Genomic DNA, 22,500 nt, shown 5'->3' with positions numbered 1-22,500 from the left:
ACTGCGTGTCCAAGGGTACAAGCAATGAACTCAGCTGAAGCTCCGGTCAGACCATGAGATAAAATAAAGAAAAAAAGGGGGCTCCAATAGCGCAGGTCAATAAAACCAAATTAAGGTTTATTCAATAAAAGTCATACATGAATGATGACATAAAAGTAATCACGTGATGAAGCAATATGGGGTGCTCAATGGCGTACCCGACGCGTTTCGGCCACAGAAGCCTTCAACAGGGGCATATGAGTGCACCCCCATATTGCTTGCTTAAATAGATAAAAATGGCTGTTGGGTCCTCCCACAACAGGGCGGTGTTCCCAAACAGGAAATGATGTACCAGGTAAACATTGCAAAAAACATATAATGACAGGCAAATCTAACATGCATTTACAAAATACTACTAAAAACATCATAAAGTAAAATTCAAATGAGCAAAATCTTATAAGACATGTCCCATATACATCTGTACTTAAATATAGCCTCTTTCACATACTGTGCTTCTGAATCTATCACATTACACAGTGTGTCACCGGAAGGATTCTGGCTGAATCATGTGTGTGGGGACACGGACATGTGATTTATAAACTTATAGGCTTGATTTCTCATAACTCATGGCACCAATATAGGCCCATCTTAACTCCCATCGGAAGTAAGGGGAGCCAAACAATGGGGTCCTAGTAATCACCATAGCATAAAAGACGTTTTAAACGTCTGGCGTATCGCAGATACATACAATGTATTGGTGCACAAGCACCAATCAAGCGAGGTGGGGGAGTGTCCACCATCGCGTCGTCCAATCAGCGCTCACCGCGGTGCAACCAATCGGCGCTCACGGCAGGGCAACCAATGCCCAAGTGCCAGCACACGAAGCACAAGCACCAATCGGACGAGGCGGGGGAGTGTCCACCGTCGCGTCATCAAATCAGCGCTCGCCGTAGAGCAACCAATCGGTGCCCACCACGGAGCAACCAATGGGACGACACAGCGGCGTATGGACCAATCCTAAATGGGGATGACGTATCGTGCAGCCGTACTGTCAGTCAGCGCACGATACCTCATAACAAAAAAGGCACCTTGGTCCGGATGACAGCGCTGCATCGCATGGCCCATCGGCGCCAAACAGGTAGCCACCGACCAGCCAGGAGACCAGACACAGCCATCCGGCAGTCAATAGAGGGAGGACAAAGTGTAGTGTAATAGTCCATCCCTCAGTTAACCCCCATAAAGCCATAAATAAATTGAAACGAGTCCCCACATATCTAATGGGGATGCATGCATTAATACCCATAAGAGCACAGCAGGTACGGACAACCCATGGCTCATAGACCCAGACATGCATCCGGATCCGATCATTTCTATAAAGGGCAGCAGGAGTTGGCACAATATAAGGATGATCCCAACTGGAGCACTGGAGACATCCATATCATGAAGTATATTCAAAAGAATAAAGTATACACAAAACAATGGGAAACAAAAAGGAACTGGAATATCAGACAATGAACAGAAAAGACACAAATAATGTGTCAATACACATCAGGTGTCTTTCAATGAGAGTGGACACTAACTCCAGTCAATATGTCAAAACACAATGTACTGGACATAGCGATAAAAGTATACAAGGGGGGGGGGGGGGTTGGATACACGAGCTCAAGATGCTCAACCCTGATTAATAAAGCAATTTACGTCCCAATCGACATTCATGCCGTAGGGTGTATAGCACTTGAGCTCGTGTATCCAATATGTCTCGAGTCTCGAGACCCCCCTAAGTTTGGAGTCACCTCTCCAGTGAGGAACAAATCTATCTATTATCTGAAACACTGAACCTTTAGGATCAGAGTCATGATGTTCAAGATAATGGCGTGACACGGTATGTTTAGGGCATTTCTTCCTAATTTTAGCTAGATGTTCGTTAACTCTAATAGAGAAGTTTCTTATGGTACGCCCCACATATTGACGTTTGCATGGACATGTTATCAAGTATACAATGAAACTTGTGAAACATGTCGTGAACTGTCTCATAGTGTATACCCGATTGGTGACCGTTGAAGAGAAGGAATCTATTTTCCGTCTGATTATGGAATTGGCAACACAGACATTACAGGATCGACATGGATAAAATCCGTTAGCTTCAGGAAAGAAGGACACCTTCTTAGGAGGGTCAATGGTATTTGGGGCTATATCACTTTGGACAGAGCGAGCACCCCTAAAAATGATACCAGCTTTTTTGGGCAGAGATGGCCCCAGGATCCTATCATTTAGGAGGACCTTCCAGTGTCGGTTCAGAATCTTGCTGATTTCGCTATGTTGAATGGAAAAGCTTGTGAAAAAAGACCATTTGAAATTCTCCTGTTTAACTGTTTTCGGTTTTACCTGAAGAAGAGAGGCTCTGTCAATGGCTGACACTGACTGGATAGCATTATCCAATAGCGCCGGCCTATAGCCTTTATCAAGGAATCGGGTCCTCAGAAGATCACTTTGAAGATGGAAATCGGTATCCCTAGTACAATTCCTCCTGAGACGGAGGAACTGATCACGTGGAACCGATTCCAACCACCTACGGTGATGGCAGCTGTCGACCGGAATGTACCCATTCCGGTCAGTTGGTTTAAAATAGGTTTTAAATTCCAATCTGTCATCAGTGGTGGAAATCTCCAGGTCCAAAAAATGTATTGAAGTGGGGCTAGCCTCATAGGATAGAGAGATCCCCCGATCATTGTCATTGAGCTGGGTCATGAAGGCATGCAATGACTCCATGTCTCCCTTCCAGAGGAAGAGGACGTCATCTATGTACCTGGCCCATAATAGTAGCTCAGGTCTCCTAAGAGCATAGACGACGTCCTCTTCCCACTGGGCCATGAATAGGTTGGCTAAGCTGGGGGCATATTTAGCCCCCATAGCCACGCCCCTGATTTGGGAGTAAAAAATTCCCTGGAACCAAAAATAATTGTGCTTGGTAGCAAACAATAAAAGTTCCATAACAAAGTTCCTCTGTAGAATTGGAAGCAGAGAGTTTCTAATTAGAAAAGATTCGACAGCAGATAGCCCGAGATGATGTGGTATGCAGGTGTATAGTGCTGCCACATCAGCCGTGACCAATAGAATGTCTCCCTGATGTCGAATCCCCTCCAACAATCTAATCGTATCTCCAGTGTCCTTGAGATATGAAGGGACCAGTTTCACTAGGGGTTGCAAATAGTGGTCTATATACTTCCCTATTCTTGAAGTCACGGAATCGATCCCGCTGACGATGGGTCGTCCAGGGGGATTCGTTGCGTTTTTGTGTACCTTTGGTAGGTAATATATGATAGGCACTCTAGGTGCCAATGGTACTAGAAAATCCAGTTCCTTTTTGTTTAGGATATTTAAAGAAGAACCCTCCTTCACAATATCCACCAAAATTTTTTTGTATTTATTGGTCGGGTCACAAGGTAAGATGGCATAAGTGGTCCGATCTTCCAAGAGCCTGTTCATTTCCTTAATGTATGCAGTCTTGTCGAGTATCACGATCCCGCCCCCCTTGTCGGCGGGGCGGATGACAAGATCTTTTCTGAGGCATAATGCCTTTAAGCCCGCCTCAATAACTGGATCCTGATGGGATTTTTTATTGGGCAACTTATCCAAATCTTCTAATACAAGACTTCTGAATACATTAATGGAAGAAGATGTACTAGGAGGATTGTACAAAGAAGGATTTGACAACCCTGAATGGGTAATATTGCCAACAGTGCTGGCAATATCATTACTAATAGATCTCATGGGATTGGAGTTGGTAGTACTCGGACCCAATGGATCTTGGCTGGGTGTCCCCAAAAAATGCCTTTGAATGTTTAACTTTCTCACAAACTTTTGTATATCAATGAAGGTGTTAAATTTATTTAGTTTCCGGGGTGGGACAAATTTTAACCCTCTACCTAATACTTGTTGCTCTTGTTCAGAAAGTATAACAGAACTTAAATTAAAAATGCCTGCGTCTATTCTACCCTTTGTCTTTTTGCGCTGTATGCGCCGCCCCCCTCTGCACCCTCGTTTTGTCTTACATTTCTGGGTGTATGAGGTGTAGGTGCGTGAAAACCCCGTTCCTGGGAGAGTACTGGACCCTCTTGATGGTAATTGTAGGGCATTCTGTGATACTCATCACTGTCATTTCTATTGGAATAAGAATATGGTTCGTAATGTGTATCATAAGTCCTATCCATATTGGAGGACGTAGGAAAGTTTTTTCTTATGGGAGTATGATGTGAAGAGCCTTCCCCATTAGGTCGCCCTCGGCCATCATGCCAACCATTTTGTACTCCATTGGAGTGCATGTAGTTTCTGTCCACATGATTTTGTCCACCTCCTCGATGGGACGGGGTTCTCCCTCTATTGGGGTTCTTCCCTCTTCCGCCTCCACGGTTAGGTGGGACAGAATTCTTCCTGCTACCATTATTATGATTTGCAGTAGATGTATATGAGGGGGTGGGTAGAGGTGGTTGAAAGACCAATCTTCTATCAGGGACATTGCCGGCAGTAGAAGAGACCTCCATATCTGGAGGATTCTCTGTAGAATTACCATTGCTGGCCATCTTTTTTTGCCAGTTAAAAACCAATTGGGTAGTGTAATCCAATACATCCCTATTGTATTTTTTTTGTTTTTTATTTCTCTGGTCTTTTTCTTCCTTTTCCAAGTAAGTTTTCAAGGTAGTAGATAAAGAGGTATATTCAGGATTTCCACTGAATGGTGTAAGTTTATCCTTGATCTCTCGTATCTCATTGTCCAATAAGGTCAATCTGGCTTGTTTTCTCTCTACCAGAAAGGAGATCAATTTTAAACCTGCATCATTGAAATATTTGTACCAAAGATCTATGTCAAGTTCACCTTGCTGTGGATACAAATCCCACCTTAAACCTCTGGGAACCATCTGCTCCTTAATATACTGATCAAGGAACGCGATGTCCCATTGAAGGTGGACCTCAGAGACCATCACATTTTTAAGGCGTGCGAATAGGCCACTTATCTCACTATCTCCAGTGGTGGAGGTAAAGACACCTTGTATATTAAAAGATCTAGATGCCCTATATTCAAAAATATCCATTGTGATTGCAAAGGAATAGAAAGCAGCAGTGATAATGTGTCAGAACAAAAGTAGCAAAAATAGGGAAAAAACTGCGCTAACTAAAACAATGATTAAGCTGCTACATACAAACAAACAAAGCTGAGTAAATGGTAAACAAAAAATGTAGCGCTAAAATAAAATGTGGGATGCCAAGTGGGGTACCGACATTAAATAGTGCAAGTGCACATATCTGACTGACATGAAAGTCAGAAATAAAGTTCCATATAAAAAGGAAAAACAAAAACACACACACAAAACATGTAGCCAAGTCTCTGTTGGGAACTTGAAGTGGATCATCAATTAAACAATTGGTGTGAGGTGTAGGGTGGATAGATGTCCAATGATTGAAGAAACAAACAGGTGATCAATTTGTCTGCAGTAATCTATACGAATCACAATGACATCAGATGTATGGTAGGTATGAATACGCTTACCGAATAAGTTGGACTCTGATACTGTACAGCAAAAGAGTCAAACGGGCATAGTGGTCATTAGGGAACTGGGACCACTGCAACCAGGTATAGGACAAGAAGTTTGTGGATGAAACTCCAACTGGCATGGGCACCAGGAACCAGTGATGTTCAAATGGCGTGCTGTAAAACTGCAACGGATTCCGGATGGGATCCTTAGACTGCGTGTCCAAGGGTACAAGCAATGAACTCAGCTGAAGCTCCGGTCAGACCATGAGATAAAATAAAGAAAAAAAGGGGGCTCCAATAGCGCAGGTCAATAAAACCAAATTAAGGTTTATTCAATAAAAGTCATACATGAATGATGACATAAAAGTAATCACGTGATGAAGCAATATGGGGTGCTCAATGGCGTACCCGACGCGTTTCGGCCACAGAAGCCTTCAACAGGGGCATATGAGTGCACCCCCATATTGCTTGCTTAAATAGATAAAAATGGCTGTTGGGTCCTCCCACAACAGGGCGGTGTTCCCAAACAGGAAATGATGTACCAGGTAAACATTGCAAAAAACATATAATGACAGGCAAATCTAACATGCATTTACAAAATACTACTAAAAACATCATAAAGTAAAATTCAAATGAGCAAAATCTTATAAGACATGTCCCATATACATCTGTACTTAAATATAGCCTCTTTCACATACTGTGCTTCTGAATCTATCACATTACACAGTGTGTCACCGGAAGGATTCTGGCTGAATCATGTGTGTGGGGACACGGACATGTGATTTATAAACTTATAGGCTTGATTTCTCATAACTCATGGCACCAATATAGGCCCATCTTAACTCCCATCGGAAGTAAGGGGAGCCAAACAATGGGGTCCTAGTAATCACCATAGCATAAAAGACGTTTTAAACGTCTGGCGTATCGCAGATACATACAATGTATTGGTGCACAAGCACCAATCAAGCGAGGTGGGGGAGTGTCCACCATCGCGTCGTCCAATCAGCGCTCACCGCGGTGCAACCAATCGGCGCTCACGGCAGGGCAACCAATGCCCAAGTGCCAGCACACGAAGCACAAGCACCAATCAGACGAGGCGGGGGAGTGTCCACCGTCGCGTCATCCAATCAGCGCTCGCCGTAGAGCAACCAATCGGTGCCCACCACGGAGCAACCAATGGGACGACACAGCGGCGTATGGACCAATCCTAAATGGGGATGACGTATCGTGCAGCCGTACTGTCAGTCAGCGCACGATACCTCATAACAAAAAAGGCACCTTGGTCCGGATGACAGCGCTGCATCGCATGGCCCATCGGCGCCAAACAGGTAGCCACCGACCAGCCAGGAGACCAGACACAGCCATCCGGCAGTCAATAGAGGGAGGACAAAGTGTAGTGTAATAGTCCATCCCTCAGTTAACCCCCATAAAGCCATAAATAAATTGAAACGAGTCCCCACATATCTAATGGGGATGCATGCATTAATACCCATAAGAGCACAGCAGGTACGGACAACCCATGGCTCATAGACCCAGACATGCATCCGGATCCGATCATTTCTATAAAGGGCAGCAGGAGTTGGCACAATATAAGGATGATCCCAACTGGAGCACTGGAGACATCCATATCATGAAGTATATTCAAAAGAATAAAGTATACACAAAACAATGGGAAACAAAAAGGAACTGGAATATCAGACAATGAACAGAAAAGACACAAATAATGTGTCAATACACATCAGGTGTCTTTCAATGAGAGTGGACACTAACTCCAGTCAATATGTCAAAACACAATGTACTGGACATAGCGATAAAAGTATACAAGGGGGGGGGGGGGGGTGGATACACGAGCTCAAGATGCTCAACCCTGATTAATAAAGCAATTTACGTCCCAATCGACATTCATGCCGTAGGGTGTATAGCACTTGAGCTCGTGTATCCAATATGTCTCGAGTCTCGAGACCCCCCTAAGTTTGGAGTCACCTCTCCAGTGAGGAACAAATCTATCTATTATCTGAAACACTGAACCTTTAGGATCAGAGTCATGATGTTCAAGATAATGGCGTGACACGGTATGTTTAGGGCATTTCTTCCTAATTTTAGCTAGATGTTCGTTAACTCTAATAGAGAAGTTTCTTATGGTACGCCCCACATATTGACGTTTGCATGGACATGTTATCAAGTATACAATGAAACTTGTGAAACATGTCGTGAACTGTCTCATAGTGTATACCCGATTGGTGACCGTTGAAGAGAAGGAATCTATTTTCCGTCTGATTATGGAATTGGCAACACAGACATTACAGGATCGACATGGATAAAATCCGTTAGCTTCAGGAAAGAAGGACACCTTCTTAGGAGGGTCAATGGTATTTGGGGCTATATCACTTTGGACAGAGCGAGCACCCCTAAAAATGATACCAGCTTTTTTGGGCAGAGATGGCCCCAGGATCCTATCATTTAGGAGGACCTTCCAGTGTCGGTTCAGAATCTTGCTGATTTCGCTATGTTGAATGGAAAAGCTTGTGAAAAAAGACCATTTGAAATTCTCCTGTTTAACTGTTTTCGGTTTTACCTGAAGAAGAGAGGCTCTGTCAATGGCTGACACTGACTGGATAGCATTATCCAATAGCGCCGGCCTATAGCCTTTATCAAGGAATCGGGTCCTCAGAAGATCACTTTGAAGATGGAAATCGGTATCCCTAGTACAATTCCTCCTGAGACGGAGGAACTGACCACGTGGAACCGATTCCAACCACCTACGGTGATGGCAGCTGTCGACCGGAATGTACCCATTCCGGTCAGTTGGTTTAAAATAGGTTTTAAATTCCAATCTGTCATCAGTGGTGGAAATCTCCAGGTCCAAAAAATGTATTGAAGTGGGGCTAGCCTCATAGGATAGAGAGATCCCCCGATCATTGTCATTGAGCTGGGTCATGAAGGCATGCAATGACTCCATGTCTCCCTTCCAGAGGAAGAGGACGTCATCTATGTACCTGGCCCATAATAGTAGCTCAGGTCTCCTAAGAGCATAGACGACGTCCTCTTCCCACTGGGCCATGAATAGGTTGGCTAAGCTGGGGGCATATTTAGCCCCCATAGCCACGCCCCTGATTTGGGAGTAAAAAATTCCCTGGAACCAAAAATAATTGTGCTTGGTAGCAAACAATAAAAGTTCCATAACAAAGTTCCTCTGTAGAATTGGAAGCAGAGAGTTTCTAATTAGAAAAGATTCGACAGCAGATAGCCCGAGATGATGTGGTATGCAGGTGTATAGTGCTGCCACATCAGCCGTGACCAATAGAATGTCTCCCTGATGTCGAATCCCCTCCAACAATCTAATCGTATCTCCAGTGTCCTTGAGATATGAAGGGACCAGTTTCACTAGGGGTTGCAAATAGTGGTCTATATACTTCCCTATTCTTGAAGTCACGGAATCGATCCCGCTGACGATGGGTCGTCCAGGGGGATTCGTTGCGTTTTTGTGTACCTTTGGTAGGTAATATATGATAGGCACTCTAGGTGCCAATGGTACTAGAAAATCCAGTTCCTTTTTGTTTAGGATATTTAAAGAAGAACCCTCCTTCACAATATCCACCAAAATTTTTTGCATCCCCATTAGATATGTGGGGACTCGTTTCAATTTATTTATGGCTTTATGGGGGTTAACTGAGGGATGGACTATTACACTACACTTTGTCCTCCCTCTATTGACTGCCGGATGGCTGTGTCTGGTCTCCTGGCTGGTCGGTGGCTACCTGTTTGGCGCCGATGGGCCATGCGATGCAGCGCTGTCATCCGGACCAAGGTGCCTTTTTTGTTATGAGGTATCGTGCGCTGACTGACAGTACGGCTGCACGATACGTCATCCCCATTTAGGATTGGTCCATACGCCGCTGTGTCGTCCCATTGGTTGCTCCGTGGTGGGCACCGATTGGTCGCTCTACGGCGAGCGCTGATTGGATGACGCGACGGTGGACACTCCCCCGCCTCGTCCGATTGGTGCTTGTGCTTCGTGTGCTGGCACTTGGGCATTGGTTGCCCTGCCGTGAGCGCCGATTGGTTGCACCGCGGTGAGCGCTGATTGGACGACGCGATGGTGGACACTCCCCCACCTCGCTTGATTGGTGCTTGTGCACCAATACATTGTATGTATCTGCGATACGCCAGACGTTTAAAACGTCTTTTATGCTATGGTGATTACTAGGACCCCATTGTTTGGCTCCCCTTACTTCCGATGGGAGTTAAGATGGGCCTATATTGGTGCCATGAGTTATGAGAAATCAAGCCTATAAGTTTATAAATCACATGTCCGTGTCCCCACACACATGATTCAGCCAGAATCCTTCCGGTGACACACTGTGTAATGTGATAGATTCAGAAGCACAGTATGTGAAAGAGGCTATATTTAAGTACAGATGTATATGGGACATGTCTTATAAGATTTTGCTCATTTGAATTTTACTTTATGATGTTTTTAGTAGTATTTTGTAAATGCATGTTAGATTTGCCTGTCATTATATGTTTTTTGCAATGTTTACCTGGTACATCATTTCCTGTTTGGGAACACCGCCCTGTTGTGGGAGGACCCAACAGCCATTTTTATCTATTTAAGCAAGCAATATGGGGGTGCACTCATATGCCCCTGTTGAAGGCTTCTGTGGCCGAAACGCGTCAGGTACGCCATTGAGCACCCCATATTGCTTCATCACGTGATTACTTTTATGTCATCATTCATGTATGACTTTTATTGAATAAACCTTAATTTGGTTTTATTGACCTGCGCTATTGGAGCCCCCTTTTTTTCTTTATTTTATCTCATGGTCTGACCGGAGCTTCAGCTGAGTTCATTGCTTGTACCCTTGGACACGCAGTCTAAGGATCCCATCCGGAATCCGTTGCAGTTTTACAGCACGCCATTTGAACATCACTGGTTCCTGGTGCCCATGCCAGTTGGAGTTTCATCCACAAACTTCTTGTCCTATACCTGGTTGCAGTGGTCCCAGTTCCCTAATGACCACTATGCCCGTTTGACTCTTTTGCTGTACAGTATCAGAGTCCAACTTATTCGGTAAGCGTATTCATACCTACCATACATCTGATGTCATTGTGATTCGTATAGATTACTGCAGACAAATTGATCACCTGTTTGTTTCTTCAATCATTGGACATCTATCCACCCTACACCTCACACCAATTGTTTAATTGATGATCCACTTCAAGTTCCCAACAGAGACTTGGCTACATGTTTTGTGTGTGTGTTTTTGTTTTTCCTTTTTATATGGAACTTTATTTCTGACTTTCATGTCAGTCAGATATGTGCACTTGCACTATTTAATGTCGGTACCCCACTTGGCATCCCACATTTTATTTTAGCGCTACATTTTTTGTTTACCATTTACTCAGCTTTGTTTGTTTGTATGTAGCAGCTTAATCATTGTTTTAGTTAGCGCAGTTTTTTCCCTATTTTTGCTACTTTTGTTCTGACACATTATCACTGCTGCTTTCTATTCCTTTGCAATCACAATGGATATTTTTGAATATAGGGCATCTAGATCTTTTAATATACAAGGTGTCTTTACCTCCACCACTGGAGATAGTGAGATAAGTGGCCTATTCGCACGCCTTAAAAATGTGATGGTCTCTGAGGTCCACCTTCAATGGGACATCGCGTTCCTTGATCAGTATATTAAGGAGCAGATGGTTCCCAGAGGTTTAAGGTGGGATTTGTATCCACAGCAAGGTGAACTTGACATAGATCTTTGGTACAAATATTTCAATGATGCAGGTTTAAAATTGATCTCCTTTCTGGTAGAGAGAAAACAAGCCAGATTGACCTTATTGGACAATGAGATACGAGAGATCAAGGATAAACTTACACCATTCAGTGGAAATCCTGAATATACCTCTTTATCTACTACCTTGAAAACTTACTTGGAAAAGGAAGAAAAAGACCAGAGAAATAAAAAACAAAAAAAATACAATAGGGATGTATTGGATTACACTACCCAATTGGTTTTTAACTGGCAAAAAAAGATGGCCAGCAATGGTAATTCTACAGAGAATCCTCCAGATATGGAGGTCTCTTCTACTGCCGGCAATGTCCCTGATAGAAGATTGGTCTTTCAACCACCTCTACCCACCCCCTCATATACATCTACTGCAAATCATAATAATGGTAGCAGGAAGAATTCTGTCCCACCTAACCGTGGAGGCGGAAGAGGGAAGAACCCCAATAGAGGGAGAACCCCGTCCCATCGAGGAGGTGGACAAAATCATGTGGACAGAAACTACATGCACTCCAATGGAGTACAAAATGGTTGGCATGATGGCCGAGGGCGACCTAATGGGGAAGGCTCTTCACATCATACTCCCATAAGAAAAAACTTTCCTACGTCCTCCAATATGGATAGGACTTATGATACACATTACGAACCATATTCTTATTCCAATAGAAATGACAGTGATGAGTATCACAGAATGCCCTACAATTACCATCAAGAGGGTCCAGTACTCTCCCAGGAACGGGGTTTTCACGCACCTACACCTCATACACCCAGAAATGTAAGACAAAACGAGGGTGCAGAGGGGGGCGGCGCATACAGCGCAAAAAGACAAAGGGTAGAATAGACGCAGGCATTTTTAATTTAAGTTCTGTTATACTTTCTGAACAAGAGCAACAAGTATTAGGTAGAGGGTTAAAATTTGTCCCACCCCGGAAACTAAATAAATTTAACACCTTCATTGATATACAAAAGTTTGTGAGAAAGTTAAACATTCAAAGGCATTTTTTGGGGACACCCAGCCAAGATCCATTGGGTCCGAGTACTACCAACTCCAATCCCATGAGATCTATTAGTAATGATATTGCCAGCACTGTTGGCAATATTACCCATTCAGGGTTGTCAAATCCTTCTTTGTACAATCCTCCTAGTACATCTTCTTCCATTAATGTATTCAGAAGTCTTGTATTAGAAGATTTGGATAAGTTGCCCAATAAAAAATCCCATCAGGATCCAGTTATTGAGGCGGGCTTAAAGGCATTATGCCTCAGAAAAGATCTTGTCATCCGCCCCGCCGACAAGGGGGGCGGGATCGTGATACTCGACAAGACTGCATACATTAAGGAAATGAACAGGCTCTTGGAAGATCGGACCACTTATGCCATCTTACCTTGTGACCCGACCAATAAATACAAAAAAATTTTGGTGGATATTGTGAAGGAGGGTTCTTCTTTAAATATCCTAAACAAAAAGGAACTGGATTTTCTAGTACCATTGGCACCTAGAGTGCCTATCATATATTACCTACCAAAGGTACACAAAAACGCAACGAATCCCCCTGGACGACCCATCGTCAGCGGGATCGATTCCGTGACTTCAAGAATAGGGAAGTATATAGACCACTATTTGCAACCCCTAGTGAAACTGGTCCCTTCATATCTCAAGGACACTGGAGATACGATTAGATTGTTGGAGGGGATTCGACATCAGGGAGACATTCTATTGGTCACGGCTGATGTGGCAGCACTATACACCTGCATACCACATCATCTCGGGCTATCTGCTGTCGAATCTTTTCTAATTAGAAACTCTCTGCTTCCAATTCTACAGAGGAACTTTGTTATGGAACTTTTATTGTTTGCTACCAAGCACAATTATTTTTGGTTCCAGGGAATTTTTTACTCCCAAATCAGGGGCGTGGCTATGGGGGCTAAATATGCCCCCAGCTTAGCCAACCTATTCATGGCCCAGTGGGAAGAGGACGTCGTCTATGCTCTTAGGAGACCTGAGCTACTATTATGGGCCAGGTACATAGATGACGTCCTCTTCCTCTGGAAGGGAGACATGGAGTCATTGCATGCCTTCATGACCCAGCTCAATGACAATGATCGGGGGATCTCTCTATCCTATGAGGCTAGCCCCACTTCAATACATTTTTTGGACCTGGAGATTTCCACCACTGATGACAGATTGGAATTTAAAACCTATTTTAAACCAACTGACCGGAATGGGTACATTCCGGTCGACAGCTGCCATCACCGTAGGTGGTTGGAATCGGTTCCACGTGATCAGTTCCTCCGTCTCAGGAGGAATTGTACTAGGGATACCGATTTCCATCTTCAAAGTGATCTTCTGAGGACCCGATTCCTTGATAAAGGCTATAGGCCGGCGCTATTGGATAATGCTATCCAGTCAGTGTCAGCCATTGACAGAGCCTCTCTTCTTCAGGTAAAACCGAAAACAGTTAAACAGGAGAATTTCAAATGGTCTTTTTTCACAAGCTTTTCCATTCAACATAGCGAAATCAGCAAGATTCTGAACCGACACTGGAAGGTCCTCCTAAATGATAGGATCCTGGGGCCATCTCTGCCCAAAAAAGCTGGTATCATTTTTAGGGGTGCTCGCTCTGTCCAAAGTGATATAGCCCCAAATACCATTGACCCTCCTAAGAAGGTGTCCTTCTTTCCTGAAGCTAACGGATTTTATCCATGTCGATCCTGTAATGTCTGTGTTGCCAATTCCATAATCAGACGGAAAATAGATTCCTTCTCTTCAACGGTCACCAATCGGGTATACACTATGAGACAGTTCACGACATGTTTCACAAGTTTCATTGTATACTTGATAACATGTCCATGCAAACGTCAATATGTGGGGCGTACCATAAGAAACTTCTCTATTAGAGTTAACGAACATCTAGCTAAAATTAGGAAGAAATGCCCTAAACATACCGTGTCACGCCATTATCTTGAACATCATGACTCTGATCCTAAAGGTTCAGTGTTTCAGATAATAGATAGATTTGTTCCTCACTGGAGAGGTGACTCCAAACTTAGGGGGGTCTCGAGACTCGAGACATATTGGATACACGAGCTCAAGTGCTATACACCCTACGGCATGAATGTCGATTGGGACGTAAATTGCTTTATTAATCAGGGTTGAGCATCTTGAGCTCGTGTATCCACCCCCCCCCCCCCCCCTTGTATACTTTTATCGCTATGTCCAGTACATTGTGTTTTGACATATTGACTGGAGTTAGTGTCCACTCTCATTGAAAGACACCTGATGTGTATTGACACATTATTTGTGTCTTTTCTGTTCATTGTCTGATATTCCAGTTCCTTTTTGTTTCCCATTGTTTTGTGTATACTTTATTCTTTTGAATATACTTCATGATATGGATGTCTCCAGTGCTCCATTTGGGATCATCCTTATATTGTGCCAACTCCTGCTGCCCTTTATAGAAATGATCGGATCCGGATGCATGTCTGGGTCTATGAGCCATGGGTTGTCCGTACCTGCTGTGCTCTTATGGGTATTAATGCATGCATCCCCATTAGATATGTGGGGACTCGTTTCAATTTATTTATGGCTTTATGGGGGTTAACTGAGGGATGGACTATTACACTACACTTTGTCCTCCCTCTATTGACTGCCGGATGGCTGTGTCTGGTCTCCTGGCTGGTCGGTGGCTACCTGTTTGGCGCCGATGGGCCATGCGATGCAGCGCTGTCATCCGGACCAAGGTGCCTTTTTTGTTATGAGGTATCCTGCGCTGACTGACAGTACGGCTGCACGATACGTCATCCCCATTTAGGATTGGTCCATACGCCGCTGTGTCGTCCCATTGGTTGCTCCGTGGTGGGCACCGATTGGTTGCTCTACGGCGAGCGCTGATTTGATGACGCGACGGTGGACACTCCCCCGCCTCGTCCGATTGGTGCTTGTGCTTCGTGTGCTGGCACTTGGGCATTGGTTGCCCTGCCGTGAGCGCCGATTGGTTGCACCGCGGTGAGCGCTGATTGGACGACGCGATGGTGGACACTCCCCCACCTCGCTTGATTGGTGCTTGTGCACCAATACATTGTATGTATCTGCGATACGCCAGACGTTTAAAACGTCTTTTATGCTATGGTGATTACTAGGACCCCATTGTTTGGCTCCCCTTACTTCCGATGGGAGTTAAGATGGGCCTATATTGGTGCCATGAGTTATGAGAAATCAAGCCTATAAGTTTATAAATCACATGTCCGTGTCCCCACACACATGATTCAGCCAGAATCCTTCCGGTGACACACTGTGTAATGTGATAGATTCAGAAGCACAGTATGTGAAAGAGGCTATATTTAAGTACAGATGTATATGGGACATGTCTTATAAGATTTTGCTCATTTGAATTTTACTTTATGATGTTTTTAGTAGTATTTTGTAAATGCATGTTAGATTTGCCTGTCATTATATGTTTTTTGCAATGTTTACCTGGTACATCATTTCCTGTTTGGGAACACCGCCCTGTTGTGGGAGGACCCAACAGCCATTTTTATCTATTTAAGCAAGCAATATGGGGGTGCACTCATATGCCCCTGTTGAAGGCTTCTGTGGCCGAAACGCGTCGGGTACGCCATTGAGCACCCCATATTGCTTCATCACGTGATTACTTTTATGTCATCATTCATGTATGACTTTTATTGAATAAACCTTAATTTGGTTTTATTGACCTGCGCTATTGGAGCCCCCTTTTTTTCTTTATTTTATCTCATGGTCTGACCGGAGCTTCAGCTGAGTTCATTGCTTGTACCCTTGGACACGCAGTCTAAGGATCCCATCCGGAATCCGTTGCAGTTTTACAGCACGCCATTTGAACATCACTGGTTCCTGGTGCCCATGCCAGTTGGAGTTTCATCCACAAACTTCTTGTCCTATACCTGGTTGCAGTGGTCCCAGTTCCCTAATGACCACTATGCCCGTTTGACTCTTTTGCTGTACAGTATCAGAGTCCAACTTATTCGGTAAGCGTATTCATACCTACCATACATCTGATGTCATTGTGATTCGTATAGATTACTGCAGACAAATTGATCACCTGTTTGTTTCTTCAATCATTGGACATCTATCCACCCTACACCTCACACCAATTGTTTAATTGATGATCCACTTCAAGTTCCCAACAGAGACTTGGCTACATGTTTTGTGTGTGTGTTTTTGTTTTTCCTTTTTATATGGAACTTTATTTCTGACTTTCATGTCAGTCAGATATGTGCACTTGCACTATTTAATGTCGGTACCCCACTTGGCATCCCACATTTTATTTTAGCGCTACATTTTTTGTTTACCATTTACTCAGCTTTGTTTGTTTGTATGTAGCAGCTTAATCATTGTTTTAGTTAGCGCAGTTTTTTCCCTATTTTTGCTACTTTTGTTCTGACACATTATCACTGCTGCTTTCTATTCCTTTGCAATCACAATGGATATTTTTGAATATAGGGCATCTAGATCTTTTAATATACAAGGTGTCTTTACCTCCACCACTGGAGATAGTGAGATAAGTGGCCTATTCGCACGCCTTAAAAATGTGATGGTCTCTGAGGTCCACCTTCAATGGGACATCGCGTTCCTTGATCAGTATATTAAGGAGCAGATGGTTCCCAGAGGTTTAAGGTGGGATTTGTATCCACAGCAAGGTGAACTTGACATAGATCTTTGGTACAAATATTTCAATGATGCAGGTTTAAAATTGATCTCCTTTCTGGTAGAGAGAAAACAAGCCAGATTGACCTTATTGGACAATGAGATACGAGAGATCAAGGATAAACTTACACCATTCAGTGGAAATCCTGAATATACCTCTTTATCTACTACCTTGAAAACTTACTTGGAAAAGGAAGAAAAAGACCAGAGAAATAAAAAACAAAAAAAATACAATAGGGATGTATTGGATTACACTACCCAATTGGTTTTTAACTGGCAAAAAAAGATGGCCAGCAATGGTAATTCTACAGAGAATCCTCCAGATATGGAGGTCTCTTCTACTGCCGGCAATGTCCCTGATAGAAGATTGGTCTTTCAACCACCTCTACCCACCCCCTCATATACATCTACTGCAAATCATAATAATGGTAGCAGGAAGAATTCTGTCCCACCTAACCGTGGAGGCGGAAGAGGGAAGAACCCCAATAGAGGGAGAACCCCGTCCCATCGAGGAGGTGGACAAAATCATGTGGACAGAAACTACATGCACTCCAATGGAGTACAAAATGGTTGGCATGATGGCCGAGGGCGACCTAATGGGGAAGGCTCTTCACATCATACTCCCATAAGAAAAAACTTTCCTACGTCCTCCAATATGGATAGGACTTATGATACACATTACGAACCATATTCTTATTCCAATAGAAATGACAGTGATGAGTATCACAGAATGCCCTACAATTACCATCAAGAGGGTCCAGTACTCTCCCAGGAACGGGGTTTTCACGCACCTACACCTCATACACCCAGAAATGTAAGACAAAACGAGGGTGCAGAGGGGGGCGGCGCATACAGCGCAAAAAGACAAAGGGTAGAATAGACGCAGGCATTTTTAATTTAAGTTCTGTTATACTTTCTGAACAAGAGCAACAAGTATTAGGTAGAGGGTTAAAATTTGTCCCACCCCGGAAACTAAATAAATTTAACACCTTCATTGATATACAAAAGTTTGTGAGAAAGTTAAACATTCAAAGGCATTTTTTGGGGACACCCAGCCAAGATCCATTGGGTCCGAGTACTACCAACTCCAATCCCATGAGATCTATTAGTAATGATATTGCCAGCACTGTTGGCAATATTACCCATTCAGGGTTGTCAAATCCTTCTTTGTACAATCCTCCTAGTACATCTTCTTCCATTAATGTATTCAGAAGTCTTGTATTAGAAGATTTGGATAAGTTGCCCAATAAAAAATCCCATCAGGATCCAGTTATTGAGGCGGGCTTAAAGGCATTATGCCTCAGAAAAGATCTTGTAATCCGCCCCGCCGACAAGGGGGGCGGGATCGTGATACTCGACAAGACTGCATACATTAAGGAAATGAACAGGCTCTTGGAAGATCGGACCACTTATGCCATCTTACCTTGTGACCCGACCAATAAATACAAAAAAATTTTGGTGGATATTGTGAAGGAGGGTTCTTCTTTAAATATCCTAAACAAAAAGGAACTGGATTTTCTAGTACCATTGGCACCTAGAGTGCCTATCATATATTACCTACCAAAGGTACACAAAAACGCAACGAATCCCCCTGGACGACCCATCGTCAGCGGGATCGATTCCGTGACTTCAAGAATAGGGAAGTATATAGACCACTATTTGCAACCCCTAGTGAAACTGGTCCCTTCATATCTCAAGGACACTGGAGATACGATTAGATTGTTGGAGGGGATTCGACATCAGGGAGACATTCTATTGGTCACGGCTGATGTGGCAGCACTATACACCTGCATACCACATCATCTCGGGCTATCTGCTGTCGAATCTTTTCTAATTAGAAACTCTCTGCTTCCAATTCTACAGAGGAACTTTGTTATGGAACTTTTATTGTTTGCTACCAAGCACAATTATTTTTGGTTCCAGGGAATTTTTTACTCCCAAATCAGGGGCGTGGCTATGGGGGCTAAATATGCCCCCAGCTTAGCCAACCTATTCATGGCCCAGTGGGAAGAGGACGTCGTCTATGCTCTTAGGAGACCTGAGCTACTATTATGGGCCAGGTACATAGATGATGTCCTCTTCCTCTGGAAGGGAGACATGGAGTCATATGAGGCTAGCCCCACTTCAATACATTTTTTGGACCTGGAGATTTCCACCACTGATGACAGATTGGAATTTAAAACCTATTTTAAACCAACTGACCGGAATGGGTACATTCCGGTCGACAGCTGCCATCACCGTAGGTGGTTGGAATCGGTTCCACGTGGTCAGTTCCTCCGTCTCAGGAGGAATTGTACTAGGGATACCGATTTCCATCTTCAAAGTGATCTTCTGAGGACCCGATTCCTTGATAAAGGCTATAGGCCGGCGCTATTGGATAATGCTATCCAGTCAGTGTCAGCCATTGACAGAGCCTCTCTTCTTCAGGTAAAACCGAAAACAGTTAAACAGGAGAATTTCAAATGGTCTTTTTTCACAAGCTTTTCCATTCAACATAGCGAAATCAGCAAGATTCTGAACCGACACTGGAAGGTCCTCCTAAATGATAGGATCCTGGGGCCATCTCTGCCCAAAAAAGCTGGTATCATTTTTAGGGGTGCTCGCTCTGTCCAAAGTGATATAGCCCCAAATACCATTGACCCTCCTAAGAAGGTGTCCTTCTTTCCTGAAGCTAACGGATTTTATCCATGTCGATCCTGTAATGTCTGTGTTGCCAATTCCATAATCAGACGGAAAATAGATTCCTTCTCTTCAACGGTCACCAATCGGGTATACACTATGAGACAGTTCACGACATGTTTCACAAGTTTCATTGTATACTTGATAACATGTCCATGCAAACGTCAATATGTGGGGCGTACCATAAGAAACTTCTCTATTAGAGTTAACGAACATCTAGCTAAAATTAGGAAGAAATGCCCTAAACATACCGTGTCACGCCATTATCTTGAACATCATGACTCTGATCCTAAAGGTTCAGTGTTTCAGATAATAGATAGATTTGTTCCTCACTGGAGAGGTGACTCCAAACTTAGGGGGGTCTCGAGACTCGAGACATATTGGATACACAAGCTCAAGTGCTATACACCCTACGGCATGAATGTCGATTGGGACGTAAATTGCTTTATTAATCAGGGTTGAGCATCTTGAGCTTGTGTATCCAACCCCCCCCCCCCCCTTGTATACTTTTATCGCTATGTCCAGTACATTGTGTTTTGACATATTGACTGGAGTTAGTGTCCACTCTCATTGAAAGACACCTGATGTGTATTGACACATTATTTGTGTCTTTTCTGTTCATTGTCTGATATTCCAGTTCCTTTTTGTTTCCCATTGTTTTGTGTATACTTTATTCTTTTGAATATACTTCATGATATGGATGTCTCCAGTGCTCCAGTTGGGATCATCCTTATATTGTGCCAACTCCTGCTGCCCTTTATAGAAATGATCGGATCCGGATGCATGTCTGGGTCTATGAGCCATGGGTTGTCCGTACCTGCTGTGCTCTTATGGGTATTAATGCATGCATCCCCATTAGATATGTGGGGACTCGTTTCAATTTATTTATGGCTTTATGGGGGTTAACTGAGGGATGGACTATTACACTACACTTTGTCCTCCCTCTATTGACTGCCGGATGGCTGTGTCTGGTCTCCTGGCTGGTCGGTGGCTACCTGTTTGGCGCCGATGGGCCATGCGATGCAGCGCTGTCATCCGGACCAAGGTGCCTTTTTTGTTATGAGGTATCGTGCGCTGACTGACAGTACGGCTGCACGATACGTCATCCCCATTTAGGATTGGTCCATACGCCGCTGTGTCGTCCCATTGGTTGCTCCGTGGTGGGCACCGATTGGTTGCTCTACGGCGAGCGCTGATTGGATGACGCGACGGTGGACACTCCCCCGCCTCGTCCGATTGGTGCTTGTGCTTCGTGTGCTGGCACTTGGGCATTGGTTGCCCTGCCGTGAGCGCCGATTGGTTGCACCGCGGTGAGCACTGATTGGACGACGCGATGGTGGACACTCCCCCACCTCGCTTGATTGGTGCTTGTGCACCAATACATTGTATGTATCTGCGATACGCCAGACGTTTAAAACGTCTTTTATGCTATGGTGATTACTAGGACCCCATTGTTTGGCTCCCCTTACTTCCGATGGGAGTTAAGATGGGCCTATATTGGTGCCATGAGTTATGAGAAATCAAGCCTATAAGTTTATAAATCACATGTCCGTGTCCCCACACACATGATTCAGCCAGAATCCTTCCGGTGACACACTGTGTAATGTGATAGATTCAGAAGCACAGTATGTGAAAGAGGCTATATTTAAGTACAGATGTATATGGGACATGTCTTATAAGATTTTGCTCATTTGAATTTTACTTTATGATGTTTTTAGTAGTATTTTGTAAATGCATGTTAGATTTGCCTGTCATTATATGTTTTTTGCAATGTTTACCTGGTACATCATTTCCTGTTTGGGAACACCGCCCTGTTGTGGGAGGACCCAACAGCCATTTTTATCTATTTAAGCAAGCAATATGGGGGTGCACTCATATGCCCCTGTTGAAGGCTTCTGTGGCCGAAACGCGTCGGGTACGCCATTGAGCACCCCATATTGCTTCATCACGTGATTACTTTTATGTCATCATTCATGTATGACTTTTATTGAATAAACCTTAATTTGGTTTTATTGACCTGCGCTATTGGAGCCCCCTTTTTTTCTTTATTTTATCTCATGGTCTGACCGGAGCTTCAGCTGAGTTCATTGCTTGTACCCTTGGACACGCAGTCTAAGGATCCCATCCGGAATCCGTTGCAGTTTTACAGCACGCCATTTGAACATCACTGGTTCCTGGTGCCCATGCCAGTTGGAGTTTCATCCACAAACTTCTTGTCCTATACCTGGTTGCAGTGGTCCCAGTTCCCTAATGACCACTATGCCCGTTTGACTCTTTTGCTGTACAGTATCAGAGTCCAACTTATTCGGTAAGCGTATTCATACCTACCATACATCTGATGTCATTGTGATTCGTATAGATTACTGCAGACAAATTGATCACCTGTTTGTTTCTTCAATCATTGGACATCTATCCACCCTACACCTGATGCCGTAACTACTCTGGTGATGCCATAGAAAGGGTGAGAGCGTTAGGTAGTCGTGGCCGAGTGGTTAAGGCGATGGACTAGAAATCCATTGGGGTCTCCCCGCGCAGGTTCAAATCCTGCCGACTACGCTCTTTTCAAAGGCAGGGTCAACTCAACATTCCTCGCTGCAACTTGTGTTTTTCACCGGCATAAGATTTGCATTGATCGTCTTGGTTTCGTGCTGTCATTTGTTGCCCTGTTGGCACCGCCTCCAATCAAGTCAGCCATCAGGTAGTCGTGGCTGAGTGGTTAAGGCGATGGACTTGAAATCCATTGGGGTCTCCCCGCGCAGGTTCAAATCCTGCCGACTACGATTTGGTGAAGAAAAACGCTGCGTACGGTTATCATATTCAGGGGAGCACCTGCTGATAAGG

At 44.0% G+C, this 22,500-nt stretch overlaps 2 non-coding genes across 2 annotated transcripts; both read left to right on the top strand.

The window, feature by feature from the left end:
* Positions 1-22,133: 22,133 nt before the first annotated feature.
* On the top strand, positions 22,134-22,215 carry TRNAS-AGA. The gene has a single exon. It is a non-coding gene; the product is annotated as a tRNA-Ser (tRNA).
* A 142-nt stretch (positions 22,216-22,357) lies between these two features.
* TRNAS-UGA lies at positions 22,358-22,439 on the top strand. Its single transcript has one exon. It is a non-coding gene; the product is annotated as a tRNA-Ser (tRNA).
* The last annotated feature ends 61 nt before the right edge of the window (positions 22,440-22,500 follow it).

This window comes from Rana temporaria, chromosome 4, assembly GCF_905171775.1.
Source record: "Rana temporaria chromosome 4, aRanTem1.1, whole genome shotgun sequence".
Classification (NCBI taxonomy): Eukaryota; Metazoa; Chordata; class Amphibia; order Anura; family Ranidae; genus Rana; species Rana temporaria.
This window is presented reverse-complemented; position numbering and strand designations above follow the sequence as displayed.